Source organism: Phyllostomus hastatus, unplaced genomic scaffold, assembly GCF_019186645.2.
Source record: "Phyllostomus hastatus isolate PE091 unplaced genomic scaffold, TTU_PhHast_1.1 phas_contig_40, whole genome shotgun sequence".
NCBI classification, from domain to species: domain Eukaryota; kingdom Metazoa; phylum Chordata; class Mammalia; order Chiroptera; family Phyllostomidae; genus Phyllostomus; species Phyllostomus hastatus.
The window spans coordinates 47479215-47500254 of NW_025333872.1; positions in this window are offsets into that span (position 1 = coordinate 47479215).

Consider the following 21040-nt stretch of genomic DNA (forward strand, 5'->3'; position numbering starts at 1 on the left):
ATTGATTGTTTTTGAATCTATGTTATTTAGTTTTAAAATATCTATTTATCATGACTAAATGCAATCTGTTATTCTGGAGTGGACTCTGAAATAAATAAAGGTCGGTGAAAAGTTGGTAAAATCTGAATGAAGCCTAGAATTCAGTTAAAATGAAGCACCATTAGTTTTTGATAAATGGACTATGTTTTATACAAGGTGTTAAACTCAGGGGGAACTGGGTGAGAGGAGTACAGGAACTCTCTGCATCATCTTATATTGAATTTTTCTATAAAATTAAAATTATTGTAGGTTAAACATTTATTTTTTAAAATTATCTTTACTCACAAGGCCGAAGAAATAGGCATTTGAAGCCCTTCTTGGAAACTGGAGAAAATATCTAAAGTAAGCCAGTGTCTCCTGTACACCAAGTCTTGGAGGAAAGACAGTAGCCAAAAGAAGGAGCAGCTCTGTGGCAAGCTCCTGTGAGGAAAACCAAGACTTACTTTGAATTTAAATCTCATGTAGATGTTTTATTAAGTAATGACTCTGTTTTATTAGATCAATCAATTTCTTCTAGTAATAGAGACTGTGACAAGGTTTTTTAATACATTCAAATATCTTTAATGGGGCAAATCAACACAGTGATCCAGAGGAACAGAAGCCATTCACTAGATTCTGATCATGAATGGCCTCTCAGTGTCATTTCGTGTCCACTGACAGGACTCTCATCCATGGCCAATATAACAGAAAGACTAACTCTATTTGCAAAGCAATAAATTCAAATGGGTTAAATGCTTTCATTAAATCACAAAAATCCTTAATTTGAGATCAGAAACAATAATAAACTACATATATTTTATAAGGAAAAAACCCACACTGAAGGGGACTTGTAGATGAAAACAGTATAATCAATTCATACTTGAAAAACGTCTCTATTTTGGAGAAAAACAAATGACAGGAAAGTAATACAAAATGAGAACACCATAGAACTTAACAGACAGATGTTATAATGGACTAGAAATGGACAGAAAAGCAAAATGACCGGTGGGGACCAGATCCATAAAACAGCCAGGCTTCGGCCAAAGGCTGACAGTGGGGACGAAGGAAAACTCAAAGAGGTGCACATAAAACCAGAGCCATGTTCAGTTTGTGAAGTCAGAGTGTATATTTTGGCTTTTCCAGGTCCTAACATGAAACTTAAAAATAATGAATAAGTTTTAAAATATATTCTTGTAAAATGTTGCCTGGGTTTATAGTCCAAATTGGGGAGGCAGAAGACTTAAAACAGCATCTAGACCAGGACCTAAGGACGGCTACATTTCTGTCCCCTGCCAGAGGACTCTGTTCAGTGTCCTCAACATCATTGTAGGAAACAAACATTTAAAAAAAAAGACCTGGTTCTGGATTGGAGACCATAGGGCTAAGGGAGACAGCAAAACCACTTCTGAGAGAGGGATAAAGAAAGCAAGTAACATATAAATTTCTCACTGAAAATGAATGCATCCCCACACCCAACTAATCTATGAAACATGTGGTGGGCAGAATTCTAAGATAACCCTCAGAATTTCCACCTGCTGGTGTATAAGACCTGTGTAATCATCTCCCCTTGAGACTAGGCAGAATCTGTGAATGTGATGAATGGCACTCCAGGGATTTTGCTACATTAAATGGCAAAAGTGAAGAGATTTGAGGAGATGTAATTGATGTCCCTAATCAACTGACTTTGACATCATCAAAAGAAAGGTTATTCTACCTAGATAGATCTAGCTTAATTAAGTGAGCTCTATAAAAGAGGTCAGGGATATTTTCTCCTATAGGCCTCGAAGAGGCAAACCGCCCTGAGTTCTACACCTGCAAGGAAATAGATCATGCCTGCAACCACTTTACCTGAGAGAAGACTTAAAGCCTCAGATGAAGCCCCAGGCCTGGCGATACTTCAATGGCAGCCTGTGAGACCTTGATCACAAGACCCATCTAAGCTGACTCTAGGCCTCTGAAACATGGAAAGTCCGAGATAATAAAGGAATGTTGTTTTAAGCCACTAAGTTTGTGCTGATTTATAATACAGCAAAAACAAAATACTATTAGAAATTCCAATGCTAGGAAAGGCAACCAACAAAATTAATAATTGGTACAGGAATTCACACCAGATGAAATCCATCTAATAAAAAATCTTTAAAAAACTTTAAAATAAATATTGCAAATTTCCAATGAGAAAAACAAAGACAACACTTTGATCAGAAAAATGAAAAAGAAAAGAAGGAGCAGTAGTAAAAATGTAAACTTTTTAAGATGTAGGAAACATAAAATAGAGCAATTAGAATGAGAAATGCAATGGAACAGATAAACTATAGTATACACAGTCATATTGAGAGTTAATAAATAGAAAGACAGTACTAAGATACTCACTAGAATACAGAGGATAATCAGAGAGATTTATAAAAACATGAAAGAAACTAAGATTAAAACATAGTTGTGAGTTGATGATAGAAGGTTATATTCAAAATGTTAAACAATATTAATAATATGGTGAGAAGTGTTTCACTGATAATTAAAGTGTAACAAGATTTTGCAGTCAAGAGAAATGTAAAATAATGAATAAATGTAGATGGCATTCTAACTAATATAAACATTAATCTTAAATCATAGATTAACACACTTCTTGCAACCTGGCAGACTAGATAACCAGAAAAAAATTCCAAATACAAGACAACTAGAAATGATGAATAAAATTTAAAGTATGAGGTCATCAGTGACCTAAAGACAATGAGAGTAAGATGTCAGACCCTGGCATCACATAGAAAAAGTATGACATTGGAATATAGAGAGATGACATTAGAGTATAACTACTGTGTGCAATCTGCTTAGCCATCTCTAGCCAATCTTCTTGGTAGGTCCCAGAGGACATCTCCTTCACTGATATATTAACAAACGCATTGGTTTGGGGAAGACAAACACACACACATACACAAAGCTGGTCCCTAAAGGCTAGAAATGATGGTTGCAGACACCATAGAAGATTGGGCTTCCTGGCTTCATTTCCAGATGGATAGAGACCAGGTGGCACTGTGTAATCATTAGAGACTTGCTGAGTGCAATTACCCTAATAACTCAATGGGGTGGAGCAGTAATCAAAGTATTTTAACTTAAAATGATCTCTGGTGGTGGCTAATTGAGTATGAAGATGCTGAGGAATGAAAAAATGAGCAGCCATTAAAATAGTCCTTGACACACAAAAAAATGAAAAAAGTCTAGGTCTAGTGGCAGAAACTCGATATAATCATTGTGGGGATAAAAGAGCACTTATATGGCTCCTCAACTTAAGCCAGTTCTCAAACCCTTGATTAGGGGCTAGAGGAGACCCTTCATGTGGCTGCAAATGTTTACTAAAACCCTTCTTCCCAGCCTTCCCCAGAGGGACATGTGGCCATGCACCAGGATGACAATGCGCTGAAGAAAGCAAAACACTCAGACATTCAGAAGTTAACACATACTACACTGAACTTGTGCTCACCCTCAAAGAGCTGAAATGCCACCATAGTCAGACTGTCAGAGGGGCTGGTGGAGGTGAGGGGATAAACGGAGTCTTGGCCGAGCCTATCCCACAGTTGATCCACTGGGACTACAGACCCATTTTTTGACTATCTCCCTCCAAAACTGGGGTGTCTGTACATTGGTTCTGTAACCCGTGGTGCAAGGGTCATTATGTAAGAAGCCCCTTTACTCTCTAGCTCATTACTGAAAGTAATAGTAGATCCCTCCATGTTGCAGAGATTAGGTCTACCATCAAAGATATGAAAGATGCAGAGGTGATGATGCCTATCATATCCTCTTTTCATTCCTCTATTTAGCTGGTGCAAAAGCCTGATGTATTTATTCAGGGATATTTATGTATTGTGGCAAAATGAATCGGGTTGTGATATCAACTGCAGCTGCTGTTCCCAATGTAGTACCAGCACTGGAACAGAGTATCACAGCCCTTAGCATCTTTTATGCAGTCATTGATCCAGAAGACTTTTTATTTTCTATACCAGGTAACAGAGAATATTAGAAGTGATTAGCCTCCACTCTTTTACTTCAAGACTATGTCAGCTCTGAGTTTTGGTCTTCTATACTAGAGGGACCTCTGTTTCCTTGATATTCCACAAAATGTTATGCTGGTTCATTATATTGAAGGAAATGTGTTCATTAGACCAGGTGATCAGGAAGTAGTAAAAGAAGATGCTTTTTGAAAGGTACATGCATACCAGATGGAGGTGAGATAAACCCCTTGAAAGTTCAGAGACTTGCTACATAGATGAAGCTTCTAGAAGAGTGGGGCCTTTGGCAGGTCAAGATAGCCTCTCTAAAATGAAACAAATTACCCAAACTTAGCATTCCTGCCATGAAGAAAGGGCTATAGTGTTTGGTAGACCTTTTTTTTTAAATTTTGGAGAGAATGTAAATCATGTTTAACTGTGTTGCCCTAATTCATTTACAAGGTAATACATAAAGCTGGCAGTTGTCAGTGGGTTCCAGAATAAGAGAAGCCTCAGTGTGGACACAAGGTGCAGTATGAGTGTCCCTACCCTTTACGCATCATGACCAAGCAGAGTCCAGGATACTTGAAATGGCGTTAGCAAACAGGGGGCTCAATAGAATAATCACAACACAGATTTTAGGATTTGGGAACTAAAAACAAGCTACCACTTTCCAACAACCAGTCTTCATCTGAAAAATCAGATCTTAGCTTGGAACTAAGTCTGGCTGAGGCTAAGATGCCGTGTGACTATGTGATCAAAGCTGTCCATCACGAATGAGGTTGTATTAGATGTGTCAAATGATGATGTTGGACATGTACAGCAGCATTCCATTCTTAAATTAAATGGTACACTCAAGATCAGGCTCAAGATGATCTAAACAATGTAAGTAAATCTCATGTATTGGTAAATCAGACTGCCTGGGCCCTACCCTACTACCTTGAGGCCTCTCCCTCACCCACACCTATGAACTCATAAGCAGTGCTCACAACAAGTTGATAGAGGAGGAAAAGCACAGGTTTTTAGGGATAAATCTACAAGGTGTCATGTCATCAGCCAAGAGTAGATCACAGCTTTTTTACAGCCCACTTAGGGTGAAAGACAGTAGTGAAAGGAAATCCTCCCTCTGAGCAGAAATTTAGGCAATGATATTTGCTCCACTTTTTGTAAAAGGAGAGACTGGTACAAGTCTAAATCCATTACTGGTTAATGGCTAATGGGTGGCCTAGCTAGTCAGGGATCTTTAGAAATGTGAAAATTGACAATAAGTTCTGAAGGAAAGGCACATGGCTGGATGTGGTGACCATGGAAATGCATTGCTCAGCTCTCCTGCTTTAGGGACCATAGTTGACTGAGGATTCAGGCTATTAGTCTTGTGGTTCTACAACCATATTTTCGTCCAGGTCATAGTTCCAATGGCTGCCCCAAGCCAATGACTTTGCAAATGAATTTATGGGTGCAGGCCTATTCCTGCAGACACAAAACATTCTCAGTGGAGTACTTTGGTCCAAGGACTTCCCATCAGCCTGGGCCAACTTGCCTGCAGTTGCATTGCAGCCTGAAACACTTTATACACATTGTCACTTCGCTCCCACTCTCTTTCAGAGATGTCAGAACTGCATGAAGGCTTCCTCACTATCTCTAGTTTCCACCTCATTTTTCTTCATAGGTATTTCCCCAATACTATCTCTTACACATTATGGGAGACTATATTTTAATATATACCTATATCAGGTCCTAATCCCTAAAATCTGCAAATGTACTTTATTTGAAAGAAAAAATGATATTTTCAGCTGTAATTAATTAAGGATATAGGGATGAGGAGAGTATCCTGAATTGCCTAGGTTTGCCCTATTTGCTATCATGAATACCCTTCTGAGAGAGAGGCCGAGCAAGATTTGACACAAGCAGAGGAGAGGGTAATGAGAAAACTAGCAATGAGAGGCATTTGAAGATGGGAATGTGAAGGTATGCCAGCAGCACCCAGAAGCTAGAAAAGGCAAATAACAGATTCTACCCCAAAGCCTCTGGAGGGAATGAGGTTCTGCTAACAGCTTGACTTTGGCCCAGTGAAGCTGAGTTTGGAAAGTCTGGCCTCTAGGACTTAAAGAGAATAAATGTATGCTGCTGTTTGACACTACTAAATTTGCAGTAATCTTTACAGCAGCACAGGAAACTATTACACATGTCTGATTCTGTCTTGGTACCTGCTTCTTGAGGACCTGAACTAACACAAATGGAGCCATTTGCACCCAAGAAAAAAGGCAATAAGATAGGTTTGGAGGATGAGTTCACTCCAGCAGGCTAAGATGGTCCCATTCTGAGTATTGTATGGGAGATGGATAGTCCTTGGCACAAGGCAGCCCACTTGCTAAGGTCATCAGTGGTGATCTGGAAAGCATTTGGAAGATAAAAAGGAACAATACCTACAAAGACAGCAGAGTTGGCTGGTAACTGATCAATTGTATTGCTAACAACAAAGGAATAGCAAGAAACTGAGTGCTACTAAAAAAGCCATTAAAGGCTCAGTGTGAGAGCCATTGGCCAGTTTAATAGCTTACAAAGTGGAAGAAAAGACAGAGCTGAGCAGCAAATGAAAGATCTAAAAGTTAAAGTCACAGAGTTCCAGATGATTACTCAGTCAAGGAACGTCTGTTGTCCTAAGGTCAGAGCCCTGGGTGGAAAACCACGGGACCCTGACCCGTAAGTTCCCCTGCTGGAAGATGCTACAGAGGCCTCTCCCATGCAAAGCCTACCCCTCTCAGAAACTACTGCAATTCCTCTGCTGGCTGCCAGCCTGATGGCTAAGGCAGGTTAAATCCCAGCAAAACCTGCACAGTGATATACTGGGCCTGACAAAGGAGGAGTGAGACAAAATGCCCAAGAAGCTGCAAGAATAGCTACCTTACACCAGCAGGAGTTGGGAAAATGCATTGGATTTAAAGACAACTTCATCAAAAGGACAGGGATATATGATTTGATGAATAAAGATTTATTGAACTGGGGTGCTTTCTAAGGGCACGAGGTCTAACAACCTGGCAGGAACCTCAGGAAGTGGGTACATTTATTGCCAGAGCAGCTCCTGGAAGTCTGAGAAAAGTTGACGATCATATTGAATGAGGTGGTAATGCTTGACCTTCCTGACAGGTAGTAAAGAATAAAGGTGCTGAGAGAAGTGGGCATGCTGGAAAAACTTATTAGTTAAGGCTGAGATCCCCATCAGAAGATTATGTTCCTCTAGAAGAACAGGACAACAATTAAGGTTCCAATCAGCATGGTCACGAGAGAGGAGCACGAGCACCACTCAGTTCTGTGGTGGCCTTCTTTGCAGGCCAGGGCTGACTATGGGAGAGGTGACCACAGTGCTGAGTTTGCTGACATCAGTGGGGGTAAGTGTGCTGATGGTGATGCTTAACACCAGAAGCCAAGAACCAAAATCACCCGGAACAAGTGGCACAAGTGGCGAGGCCAGAGAGGCAACCCAGGGGCTTTGACTTGCCAGGAGTTGTTAAAAGAGTGTGATACCTCTAGGGGTCAGACAGAACTGCAGCCAACAATGGTGCTACTTAACCTCTACCCCCAGGGAAAAAAACTCAAGAGCAGAAAAGCAGTAAGGTAAGAGTCGCTACTCTAATAAGAAGGCACAGTCTCATTCGCTCCCCAAATATGAGCCATTTTTAAGACCCAGAACACATTAACTAAAGAGTTGGACTGGGTCAGTTCAAGTTTAATTTAAAGAAACTGAGGCACAGGCAATATAAACATCTTGCCCAAGATCACACATCTAGTGTCAAGGAATAAACTCAGACAAATATATTTGCAATATTTGTGACAAAATGTTATTATACAGAAGGAAATAATAAAGTAGATGAATATTCATGCAAAAATGTACAAAGGAATAGAGGTGATTAATAAATACATGAAAACAGAGTAAACATAAAACAATGTGTTATTAAACTTGAATAATAAATATTTTTAAATAATAATATGCTGAGCTAAAATTCAGTAGTATGTAAACTGGCACATCATGTCTGAAAGTAATTTTTACCATATTTATAAAACAGTTAAATCTGGAGAATCTTTTGACCTCTAAGTTATACACTTGGGAATTCATCATACACAAATCACTGTATGTGTGAATAAGGGTTAATTTACAAACACAATAACTGAGCACAAAATGTAACTGAGAAAAATTAGGAAAAATAGCCTTAATATTAAAAAATTGTTAAAAAAACCTTGAAGTAATTATGTAATAGACTAATATGTCATTAAAATAATATTATTGAATAATATTCAAATAACATTAAAATGTTCAAAAAACATTATTAGCTATGAAATGGAGGTTTCCAAAGAATTTTTATATTGTTTTGCAAGATTTTTTTATCCAAAGATAAGTGAAAATTTAATATTCAAAGAATTAGTGGATCCAGGCCTCAGAGATCAATTACAGTAACACTCATTTTTGATGGATGTACTGAAACCCAGAAAAGTTAATATTTTAAAGCAGAAACAAAAGAAATAGATGAGATCAACTTTGAATCCAGGAAAAAGTGTATGTACAGAAGAATTATATAAGTATATGCCAAAAATGTTACTGGTGCTTACCTACCTGCGGTGTAAGTACAGGTTATTTCATATGTTAAGTTTTCCTTTATTTCTATTACTTTTGCAATGAACATGTAGGAACAAACAAGAAATGCTATTTTAAAAAATGTGTTCAAAGAATTACTGTGAGATCAAAAGCCCTCTGTTCTAAATTGCTTCTGAAGATCTCCCTGTACACACCTGACGTTTCTCAAGTGGGCATTCATTAGCAGTCACACAAATCCTTTAAGCTCAAAATTACCTTGGCCAGGATGCAATCTATTTTTTTTTAAGATCTGAAGCAACAATCCTATTGCACAAGTACAGGACTACATTATGTGAACACTGGTGAGTACCTGAGTAAAATTAAACACTGGAAACAGGAAAACTTAGAGCAGAATTTGTGTGATGTATTTCATTATATACATCATTGTTATTTTGCTGCCCAATAAATAAACCTCAGTTAAAATTAGATCACAAAGTACTGTAATAAGTATTTTTTTATAGCAAAACTAAAATTTGAAACTTCCCAATCTTTGTCTCCATTACAAGCACAGATTTCTAGTTTTCCGCAATGGCATTTACCATTTAGTTCTCCTCACCATCATCATCATTACAATTACCCTCATACTGCACTGATGTAACACACTAGAAAAGCCAGGACCAGGAGTTTCAGCACCACTGACTGCCCCCTCAAACCCTGCCACTGACATGTTCACATTTGTCAGTGCATTCCCAGCCTCACCACCACAATCTGAGAAGTTTTTGACTGGCTCGTAACTGGATCACCCCTGATGTACCCAAGAACAACACAGGGCATTAAGACCTTAGGGACTTTGGAGAAGGAGCCCATAGCTTACCCAGAGTGTGAATTCAATGAGGACAGACAGGTGTGGGTGGTGGGAGAAGGTAGAATGAGGAATGGCTCTGCATCCCTGTCACCTGAGAATTTAAAGACTGAGAGATCAGAAACTCATATTAACAAAACAAACAAGCAAGGAAAATACAACCAGACACATAGAAATAAAGAAAAAATTGGCCATAACCAGAGGGGAGGGGAGAGGGGATAATGGAGGGGAGAAGGGTCATCAAGGAACATGTATAAAGGACCCATGGATAAGGCAAAGGGAGGTAGGATTGAGGGTGGGAGGTGGGGGTGGGTGGGGCGGGGGAAAGTGATGGCAGGAAAATGGAGACAACTGTGCTTGAACAACAATTTTAAAAACAGAAAAGAAATAAAGAAACTTGCATTAAAGAACATGAAAGACAGAGGCTAGCTCAGGAACCTCACTTCTGATCCAGACTCCAGGGCACTCTAAAAGACAACAGAGGTTTTACCTTCAGGGTCAATCTTAAAACCAATTTAATTCAAAGATAAAGAGGTCACTTGACAAAAAATATTTCTAGCCCTTCATGCCTGAAATACACAAAGAAAACCTTTATTCCCCAATGAGAGAAACACAATGAAACACTAACACCAAGAAGAGTTCATCAGAAGAATAAGTGGAAATTGTATGCAGATTAATAGAATTCTAAGGCTGGACCTTAGAGATCAATTATAGCAATGTCTTCATTTCATAATTAAAGACTCATTTCATTCATAAATGAGCCCACTGAAACCTGGGAAAGTTATATAATGAATAGAATAAATAGATTGCACAATAATTTAGTAAATCCCAAACCACTAAAATAAGAAATAATCTTGAAATTTTAAAGAGATTATTCTAAGGGAAAAACAATGAATGCAAATTTAGTGTAGTGATACATTAATTTAATTGAACCTGCAATCATACAAATGTCTTTGAAAAACAAGAGTTTAGACGACTTTTAAAATAATAGACCCTCAGAAGATTATTAGGAAACTTTGGTACTATCTGAGATTGATATTATGATACAGTCTAAAGACTTCTGGACAGAGACCATAAGATGTGAGCTCTATTTCTATTCCACTAACCTGCTGAATGGTCCTTGACAGATAATGGACCTCTTAGAGGTCTTCTCCATCACTTGAGTATAAGAGAGAGGAAGGAACACAGGATCCTTAAAGCCCAAATTCCACACAATACTAGGAAAATCACACCTCCTAGAAATTTCTTGAAGGCACTGTTGAGAAATACTTTACTGTCTACACCTTTGGCTTCATCCAATAAGAAGCTCTTTTTTTAAGTACTTTTTTTTATTGTTGTTCAAGCACAGTTTCCTCAATTTTCCCCCCACCCCAGCCACCCCACCCCAGCCAATAAGAAGCTCTTATGATTCCCACATAAACAAGAAAAACTTAGGTCATTCAATCAATAGATCAGTGCTATTATTTTTTATTCAAGTTGCCTTGATCTCATATAGCAGATCATAAAATGATGCATAGTGCAAATATCTGACACCAACTTAAATACTATAGTGTTAAAATTCTAATTAAAATGATAAAGCATGTCCCACAAAAAAGAGACAGCAACAAAAATGCCATAACCACTTCTTCCCATGAATGATGAATTTATAAATTATAGAACCAGCTTGATAAAGCCTATGAAAATTTTTGTAACTAAAGATTAAAAATAAAAAAATTTAACTTTCTCTATAATTATAACTAGTAGGAAAGGCTTCTAAATCAACCCTGACTTCAAGCAAAATTCTATGTATTGGTTTTTCAAATACCCAGTCATTTAAAGCACTTTTTAAAACCATAACTTCCACTTAAATTGTATAGCTATATCAAGACTTAGAAGATGATTTTAATTATTCCCTTGCCTCTTCATGAAAAAATACTTCACAAAAGGTTTTCAAAGACATGACATTGCCAAATGTTTCACTTCCCTTCCTCACCCCTTCTCTGAGTGTCAAGGAGGTGAAGTCCAGTGGTTGGAGCAGTGCGTGGCAAGCTCGTGCCTCATGCTTCAGAAACAGGAGGGCACAGAAGTTGATCTCTGACCCACAGGTTAAATGTAAGCGTAACAGGAAAAATTTTTTTCTAAGGTTATGGAAATGAAAAAGAGTCCAATCTTACACCATTTTTTCAAGGAGTATTATTCATTAAAATATTCAACCATCTGGAAAAATAATAATTGAAGAAGTTCTAAGGGCTTTTTAAAAAAAAATTATTTCAAGTTTAAAGAAAGACAGTAAATGGGATTCTGTTTTCTTGTTAATTTTTCTAGCAATATTAGAGTCTTGAGCACATTCATTCCCATCAAATACCCAACCTCCCTGAAGGGCTGGTATATTCCCCCAGTCATTTGTCAAGAAATAATTCATGTTTTCAGCTTTCCTACTTACAGTTTCAGGGAACGATCCTGACATCGATTTTGTACATGACTCTGATTGACTCCAGCTGGAGTCCGGCACATAACTCAGTAGTATGAAATGATCCCTCACCCAGCAGTCTGTGCCTCTCCCATAGAGATGTTTTACAGTGTCCATGCCCAAGTTTTTATTTTCTAACTCATTTGCTCATATCTTCACAGCTTTCTCCCTAACTCTTCTAATATCTTAAAACATAAAATGCAAAATTTGACTCGACCATTTTTAGTTTCATCTTTATTTAATATTTAACACACAATCATCATGGCCACATGTGCCTGAAAGGTCCAAACACTGTTATTGGCACTAACTTTCCAAAAGAAAAACTATAAATTCTAATAATCTTAAGATTAATTTAGAGTATAGCTCTACTATTAGTGAGTAGTTGTGTACTTTTATTTTGTTGCCAATAGGGACAAATATGATTTTTTCCTTTTCACAGGAATTTGTCATTTAGGAAAAGTTCTGTTTTTACTAACAAAATATGTGAACTAATGTGACTAGTATGTAAGGGCATTTTAGTATGTCACTTATTAAGATCCTTTGAAGTAGGAGTTTTACAGTTGGTTTCTTCAACTGCTCAAGTATGTCAGGGCTCGGGGATGGCACTTCCCTCATGATGACAATATAGGTGCAGCACCTCCAAGCCTCTTGCCCTCACACCACATCTCCCAAGACATAAAAGAAGATTGTGGACTTCACATCATAATTTATCCCCTGGAGCTAGCAGGCATTAGTAAAATTTCACCTTACTTGCTCACATTCAATCATACACCTAAACAAACTCAGAGTTTTCTTTTCAATGAAGTGGAAAGAATGAATACAGGATAGCTAGTTGTAATGTCTATTGCTGAAACTTCTTGCTCTAACGTGACAGAAGTCACATTATTGGTTAATTTCTGTCAATTCTCTCGAGTAGTCACATATGAAATTTCCATATGTACAAACACAGTGTATAGGTGCAGTGGGGTGGTTCAGGCACCACTCAACATAGTTTTTCACCAATTCAGGACCCCATTTTTAAATAAGGCACCATAGTTAAAGATGTTGAGATAACTTATGAACTCACAAACACCTAATTATCTTCACTGTATTGTTAACCATGGCATTAGTATATGTTCTCTTCAACTGTGCATCCATTCACACGGTGCTAAAGGCATAGACTTTGAAAAATAGTCAATACACTTGCAATGATAGCCAGGGAGGACACTGTGAATCAAACTAATCTGATGTGAACATCTTCTGTTGCACTTCACTGAATGACTTGAGACATGAATAAAAAGTGGGGTTGACCTCTAATAAGAATGCAATTGGAGCTTTGCATTCTCAGTGTATCATCTGCTACTTCAAGGATATCGGCAAGGACTTGCTGTCTGGGGACATTTATAAAATAAAGAACCACTTTCTAAGATTTAGTATAGCGTCTTACTGTATCTTACTTGGCTTTCTGTCCCTGGCACCTTATATGATTTCTACATCATAAGAAGCACTCAATAAATGTTGCTGTACTGAATTTAAGTATCAGGCAGAAAGTAGACTCAAAACCTTCAGAAGAATACCCCAAAGAGCCTTGGGCATAAAGAAGTGATGTTTCTTCCCTAAACCCAATAAAGCTGCACTATACCTGTTCCTGGACTTATCTCACTCGCTCCAGGCCTTTTCTCTGGCTAGGACTATACAGTGTAGCACAGGAGAGAAGTGCAAAATCGCTGGAGCACGATGGATGAGTTCAAATCCCAGTTCTGCCACTTTTCAAGCTGTCTTAATTTGAACCATGTCAATTATTCTCTCTGTGCCTTAGTGCCTCATATGCAAAATGGAAAATCGCAATGCCTACCTGTTAAGGTTATTGTGAAGAATAAAACTATAAGCATATGTAAATAAAGTAAATAGATCAAAACTGGCACATAAACAGTCAATAAATCTTAGTTGTAATGATAGGCATCCAATCTGGTATAGGCTGGTGCATGCCCTAATTCCTCCCCTTTGCTAAACTGGTTGGGGAGCCACATAGACACCACAGCAGAGAAAACTCTTAGCTCTCACACACTCTGAGAAGGATGGCTGGAGAGGATTTTCTCTCTACTGGAGCTCTAGAGAATATGATGGATGGAGTATGATGGATGGAGATCATAGTTGGAAAGTCCAGCTATGAACAAAAACATAGCCTTATTTTATTTCATGGGCAGTTACTTCTCTTCCAGTATGGTTTCAGTTAATGCTAAGTATGTCTTGAAAATTCAACAAGTTCTTGATTTTTCTCAGCCAGTTAGAGAGTTTACCAAGCTTCCCCCAGATCATCACTACTGGCACTTAGAACACCTTGTTTTGTGTATTTTGTAGAACACCTTGGTTCATGTATTTTTGTGTGTATTATAAAGGTTTGAAATGCTGCCACCTACAGACAACTATTTCAATAAGAAAACCAAGGCAGTGAAAGACCATGAAACTAGAACCTGGGCATGTATACTAAATGTCATTTTTCAATGTTATAATTGTAAACTGATAATTTACCTGTTTTATATAAACTAAGTAAGATCTAATCAGATGAGATTGTTACCATACCTATGTGGTAATCACTATAAAAATAAATTTATTTTTAATTATACTTAACATACAATATTGTCATAGTTACAGGGTACAGCATAGTGAATACATAAAATAAACAAATACATTTTTAAAAAATAAATAAATAAGATTACATTTAAAATGTGAAAGTAATTTAAAGTAGAAATAAATAGCATCCTTTATAATTAATGTATTTAAACCGGTTGCCTCACCAGCAGTACACTGTTTTTGTTTTTATGACTGGAATAATCCCTCACTCAGAGCAGAATGGAACATATAGGAGTTAGAACATTTTCCCTTCTAGCCTGCCACCCATGCCCGGGTATCAAAGTCCCACCTGCTATGCCCTGATAAACCATATACTTTCTCAGGGGAATAGGGACCAGATGGTGTGTGCATAGTTTCCTAGAAACTTATTTACAGGCTTTCTGCATCTCTCTGCAAGTCTTTCTCTGTGTGCACACACCTTTGAGTAAATCGCTTTCAGTCTTCTGGGATTTTTTTTATCATTTTTCTATTAATGTTCAAATACAGTTGTCTCCATTTTCCCACCACCACTTTCTCCTGCCTGGGATTGAAACTACATAGTGGAGGGTAGGACCTAGGTAGCTAGTTAAGTTCTTGGGTTACAATTAGAAATTTCCATTATGCAAAAGGAAAAATGCAACCATAAATATATCAAAGTTTTCTACATCAGTGACTCCTTTCTAGCCTTCAAATTTCTGTTGCTAACATGTTGCTTTTGTAAAGTATTACTGTCTCTGATCATATTAAGCAAACATCACTTTTTTATTGTTTTTGCCATTAAGCTCTCCTTCTATTCTGGTCCACTATGCATTCATCTGCAAACTCCAAAAGAGAATCATCCACAACCACCCACAATTGTCCAATCTATAGTAAGAATAGAATAAAACAGAGTCATGGAGACATCAGAAATATTTTTACATCATTTGACAGAAAAGTGTCACCTTTAGGAAAATAAATGAGTAATTTTTATCTTCCAAAAAATTCTAGCTATGGCCCAACAGATAATGAAAGAATAAAAGTCAGTGTGCCTTTCATTAGATATTTGGCCCAGTGGCAACCCAACTTTCCAATTATCCACATGGAGTGGCATAATGACTATGGCCCCACTATTTAGTGGCTAAAATCTTGTATAGTACATAATGCATTTAGGTATGGGATATAAACTTCAATTTCACTACCCACAACAGGATAGGATTTGATTATGTGTCTAAATGCAATCACAATAATATGGTATAAAATTGTGTCACATTTGTTACGGAATCCTAGATCAAAGATTTTTTTTTAAATGTATGTGTTGGGAACTGCCCTGACTGGTATCAGAAGCTGAAACCCCTGCCTAGGCTAAGGCTAAGGGAACGCCCTTGGAACCATAAGCCAGCAAGGAGACAAAAGCTTATCTTCCTGGCAGGAATGCTGCTTCTGCTGCTTTATTCATAACTGAACCCCAAAAAGCGTGGTTGGTTAGCCAAAGACGGGTAATATTCCCCAAGGGGGGAAACGACCTAAGACAGGCACAATCACTTTGGGAGGCCCCCCAAAAGAAGGACTTGGGGGCTGCAGCAAAAGGGGGTGATGGACCCTCACTCCTCGGCTTTGACATAGCCTGAGTTCTCAGTGTCTGGGAGAAAAACTCCTTATCTCTCGGTTGCCTTAGTTCCCTTGCTCCACCTAAGCCTGAAACAATAACAGGGTGGTGCAGCTCTGTGCTGAAAAGGGCGGATTCCCCGGGTGATCAGGCCTAAGAAAGAATATGTAAATTACTGTGAAACCTTCTTTGTTTAGAATGCTCTCAGTTGAATGAGAGGGGTCCAAGGAGGAAGTTTGTTCCTCAAAGTCTTACAGCTCTTTGACCCCAACTCAAAATAGACCGGCAGAGTTCCTTGTTTTCTATGGTTCCTTACTTCCCCCTAATGAGTACTGTACTTTACCTGAATTATTATGCAAAATGAGCCCAATAAAAGCAGGTATGGATGGTAAATCGGCGTGCTCCCCACGAGGGGGGGTGGCCATTCCGTCCCTACTTCCCCACAGAAACTAGTTTGTCTCTGTGCATGTTTTTTCTCGAGTGTTTTTCGTCGAGCCATCCACAGCGTTCTGTGGTCACTGCTGGCCGGGGACCCACACAACATGTATGTGATGAGAAGTTCAGCCAATCTTTTTTTCTCCCTATCTTATCATGACTTTGCTCTGCTATGGTCAGTCTTAAAACTATTACACTCTTTTGAAAAGAATACAGATTAAGTTTTAGTTCTTGTGCAAATTTCATGCTGAATCAAGTATTTGAAGGTAGTTTATAAAATACTTTTGAATGCCTTTTGTTAATATTCTAGTTCTAATACATAGACAAAATACATGAAGAAAGGACTCGTAAGCAAAGCATTCCTAAAATCAGAAACTCGGTCTTGCTAGTTCTCTCTCTCTCTCTCTTTCTCTCCCCACCTTGCTTGTTCACTCTTGCTATTGTTCTCATTGTCACATTCACCCATAAATGCAAGTGAAAATTATCAGAGATAAGAGAGGCATGACAGTTTTGAACAACAGTAAAAAATGTTAAAAAATAAAAATAAATTTTAAAAAGAGAGGCATGACAGAGTAAGACATCTCTACACCATTGAGAAATGCAGATAAATGCCAACATGTGATACTTGTACTTTCATTCCTTATATTCCTAAGGGGAAGTTTCTATTTCATGGAAATTAAAAATTCATTGTTGTGAAATCTCAGAACAAGAAGAGCATGGAAGACAGAGTAAAAATTTTTCTTTCTCCACATTCCTTAAATATTAGTCGAGAATAATTATCCCAGAATTTGTTAATAGTGAGACTGGCCTGGCCAACTGTTTGTCCACATTCTAGCAAGGAGGATGCCCTTTGCAAGAGAATTTTTTTCTGATTTCTTTTAACAGTTCTAAAGGTAGGTCTTAAAAGCAGGAAAATAATTCAAAAGCTATGCCTTCAAAATCACTAAATGTTCTGCATGTAACAGTTCTTTGAAACATACAATGATTCATTAATTTAACATTCAGGAATTCTGACCATCTACAATGTATCCTAAATGTATTGGGTTTGTATAATTGTAGATAATATGAAATGACCTTGACATTCAGCAAATCCTAATGGCACATGTGAGTCAAAACAATACATAAATACTAAAAATTAAATCAGAATTCAATGGTTTCCTAGCATTTTCATCCATAATAGTACAACAAATCCTACCCAGCCTAATTATTACCAAATTCTTCCTCAACTGACTGAATGTGTGTCATTATGTCATGAAATTGTGAAGTCCCACTCCCTTCTACTCCTCGGACCTTCTTTGATAAGTGTAGCTTCCTTGATATACCATGGTGACATAAGCAAGGCAGAGTGGAGTTCATAGGAAATTTAATGGACTATGCTTCCCACCAGCATCGTGGGTGCAGATGCTAGTATTGCAGAAAAAGCTGAAAAGAATAAACTTTCTGTAAAGTTTTTTCCATGTTAAACTATCTTCTCTACTCCCTCCCAATTCAGCCCCTAACTCATTCCCTAGCATTCCATAATAAATGAAGCTCTTATAAGAAAAGTAGAAGAAATGAGCTTTTGATACTTGTTTTCAGGACTTGCATCTACTCTGCATATCTGGTGGTGTACATGTTGCTAATTAGTACTATACAGTTTCCAGATTCATACAGGTGCTGTAGGAATTTTAGTGCCCAAGTTACAGGCATATTTTATAGCAAATAAGTAAAGATAAAAACGTACTTCCACTTTATCACAAAAAAAGGTTGAAATAAGCCTGAAGCTGAAATGAAATGCAGAATGAAAGCCTCTACACAGGCATTATTAATTCATTTTTATTAATAAAAAATGTAAGTTTTTATAGAAAGCTTCTATCCCAAGAACAAAGGAGAGCTAATAAAGTCATGCCAATATAGAGACTTTTAAATTCTGAGCTTCTTCTCCTGAGAACCCATAGCTGTTCATCCAAACTAAGTCATAGACTATGAGAAGACATAACTATATGATTACACAACATAACATATCACAACTAAACTCACATAAATTTTTTGAGTGAAAATTTACAAATACTTGTACAATTCACAGAACATACAGTGTGTAATGTTCTCCTTAAAACAGTTTCATAACTAATAATATTAGCATTTCTTTATCCACTTTATAAAGGTAGACTAAAATAAACATACCATACTTATTTTTTTCTCACATTTAATGCTGCTTTACTCAAGTCTTTCTCTGTCTACACTAAAGGCCAAATGAAAGAACTCAGCCCTTCCAATCCAGGTGTCTCTTCACAACCAGATTAACTTTTATAACATTCTCACCATGCTACCGTATTTTTCAGACTATAAGACACACTCCTCCAACCCCCGCCAAATTTGGGAGGAATAATGGTTGTTAATACTGCTGTTGAGCTCTGTTTACATTTACATTGGTGAAATATTATGTTATTTATGTTACTAAATATTTTAGCACATTTTTTGCTTCAACATTTTTTTCCTATTTTCTTCCTTCAAAACTTAGTTGTGTCTTATGGTCTGAAAAATATGGTACTTTTTCTCTTCAACCACATCAAAGGCTTCCTGATTACAGTTGAAACCAACCTGTGTTCACTGCCCACCACAGGCTCAACCTCTCCTGCTTTTTCTCTCTCAGACACTGGTACATGGCCACACAAATCCTCTGCTCTAGTTAGACTTGTCAGCCCTTTGTTTTCAAGCACAATGTGTAGATTTTACTTTGGTGCAGTGGTGCTCCCGAATGTTCTCCCGAATGTTCTTCACTTGGAATGAGCCCTTATCCTTTTCCCTACCAATCTGAACCTTACTCATGGTTTCAGGGTCAGGGAAAGTCTCATGTTCACTATGAAGTTTTTCCTAATCAGCCCATCTCACAGTTATCTATACTTCCTAGGGACTTGTGTTGCATTTATTGTCTTTGCAAACTAATTAGTATTCATCATATTCCTTGTGTCTTTAATTAACTACTTGAATATTTATACATCTCTCTCCACACATTTAAATTTAATAAAGATAGAGACAGTTTTTAAATATTGCTTTTGCCTTTAATTATCCTCCCCCAGTGTAATGAACATAGCAGGTGTTCAACAAATTCTGAATTTATTCAGATAAATACTAACAGCAACACAAGTGATTCATGCTACATAAAAAAAAAAATTACTTTCCAGAGAAACCTGCTAAACATTGCTCTAAGTTGCCAAGAGAAATCTTATCCCCTGGGTGTCATTAAAAATAGATACACACTATATTGTGCTAGATGATATAAAGGAGAGTAATAACTTGAAACAAATAACAAGGGGTATATCGGTCCCAGTTCTGCTGTTTCATTATTCTTCAGTTATTTCAATGTCTTCCAGACTATAAACATCCAAAAGAGGTAATTTAGTAACTTGATGGGTGCTTTAGTTTCCAATGGATGGGGAAAATGAAGTAAACCATTGACACGGAGTCCTGTTTGTGACTCTAAAGTGAAGCTTGATGAATCTGTGAAAGTTCTAGAATATACAGTATAGCAACATCAAGTAGTTTTCACAATATGCAGCTGCCATTGAACACTAGTCAGACTCTACTATCACTGCATCTCTCTGTTTCATCCTTTTAAGTCCATTTCTACTGTCATCAACACTGCCTTTTGATTGGTCAGCTAGACCATTTAAAGTTAAAATCATTATTGATATGGTTGGTTTAAGACCACCAGTTTGATACTTGGTTTTTATTTGTCCTGTTTTTTGACTCTCAGTTCCTCCTTCCCAGCCCTTCTTCCAAGGTAGGGTGGGGAGGTTAATCAAATATATTTTAGTATTTCATTTTAAGTCATATGCTTATTCTTTAGCTAAATTTGTTTGTATTATTTTGGGTGGTCATCCTAGGAATTAACTTATCACAGTCTATTTAGATTTAATAGTGTATTCATTCATGTAAAATTAAAAATCTTGCCAGAGTAAAATTTCACTTCACCACCTCTTAGACTTTTGCTATGGTTTTCATATATTTTACTTGTGTTATAAATGTTCTCTAATCCTCAGTCAGTTACTCTGTAAAAAAAAGACAAAAAAGTAATCTTTTATGTTTATGTGCATTTTTGCCATTTCTTACACTCTTATTTTTTGCAGTAGCTCCAGTTTCCATCAGGTGTTATTTCTCTCTGGCCTGCAGAACACCCTTTAGTACTTGTTGAAAACTCACACTTGATAATAACTAATACTCTAAGCTTTTATTTTTCTGAAAAAAAAACCAACTTTATTTTGCTCTAATTGTTAAAGAATATTTTCAGTGAATATAAAACCCTAGATTGACCATTATGTTTTTTTTCCAATAGTTTCAAGATGCCATTCTACACACTTTAGTCCCCCAATACTTCTGAAGAGGAGGCAGCTACCTTTCATATCACTGTTCCTTTGCATGGAATGTGGCTTGTCTCTCTGACAACTTTCAAAATTTTTAAACTTTTGTTTGTACTCCAAAACTTTGACTATGATGTGAAGTGGTGTGGTTCTCTTTGTGTTTATTCTGTTTGGAATATACTGAGCTTCCGGGATCTGTGAATTGAAGT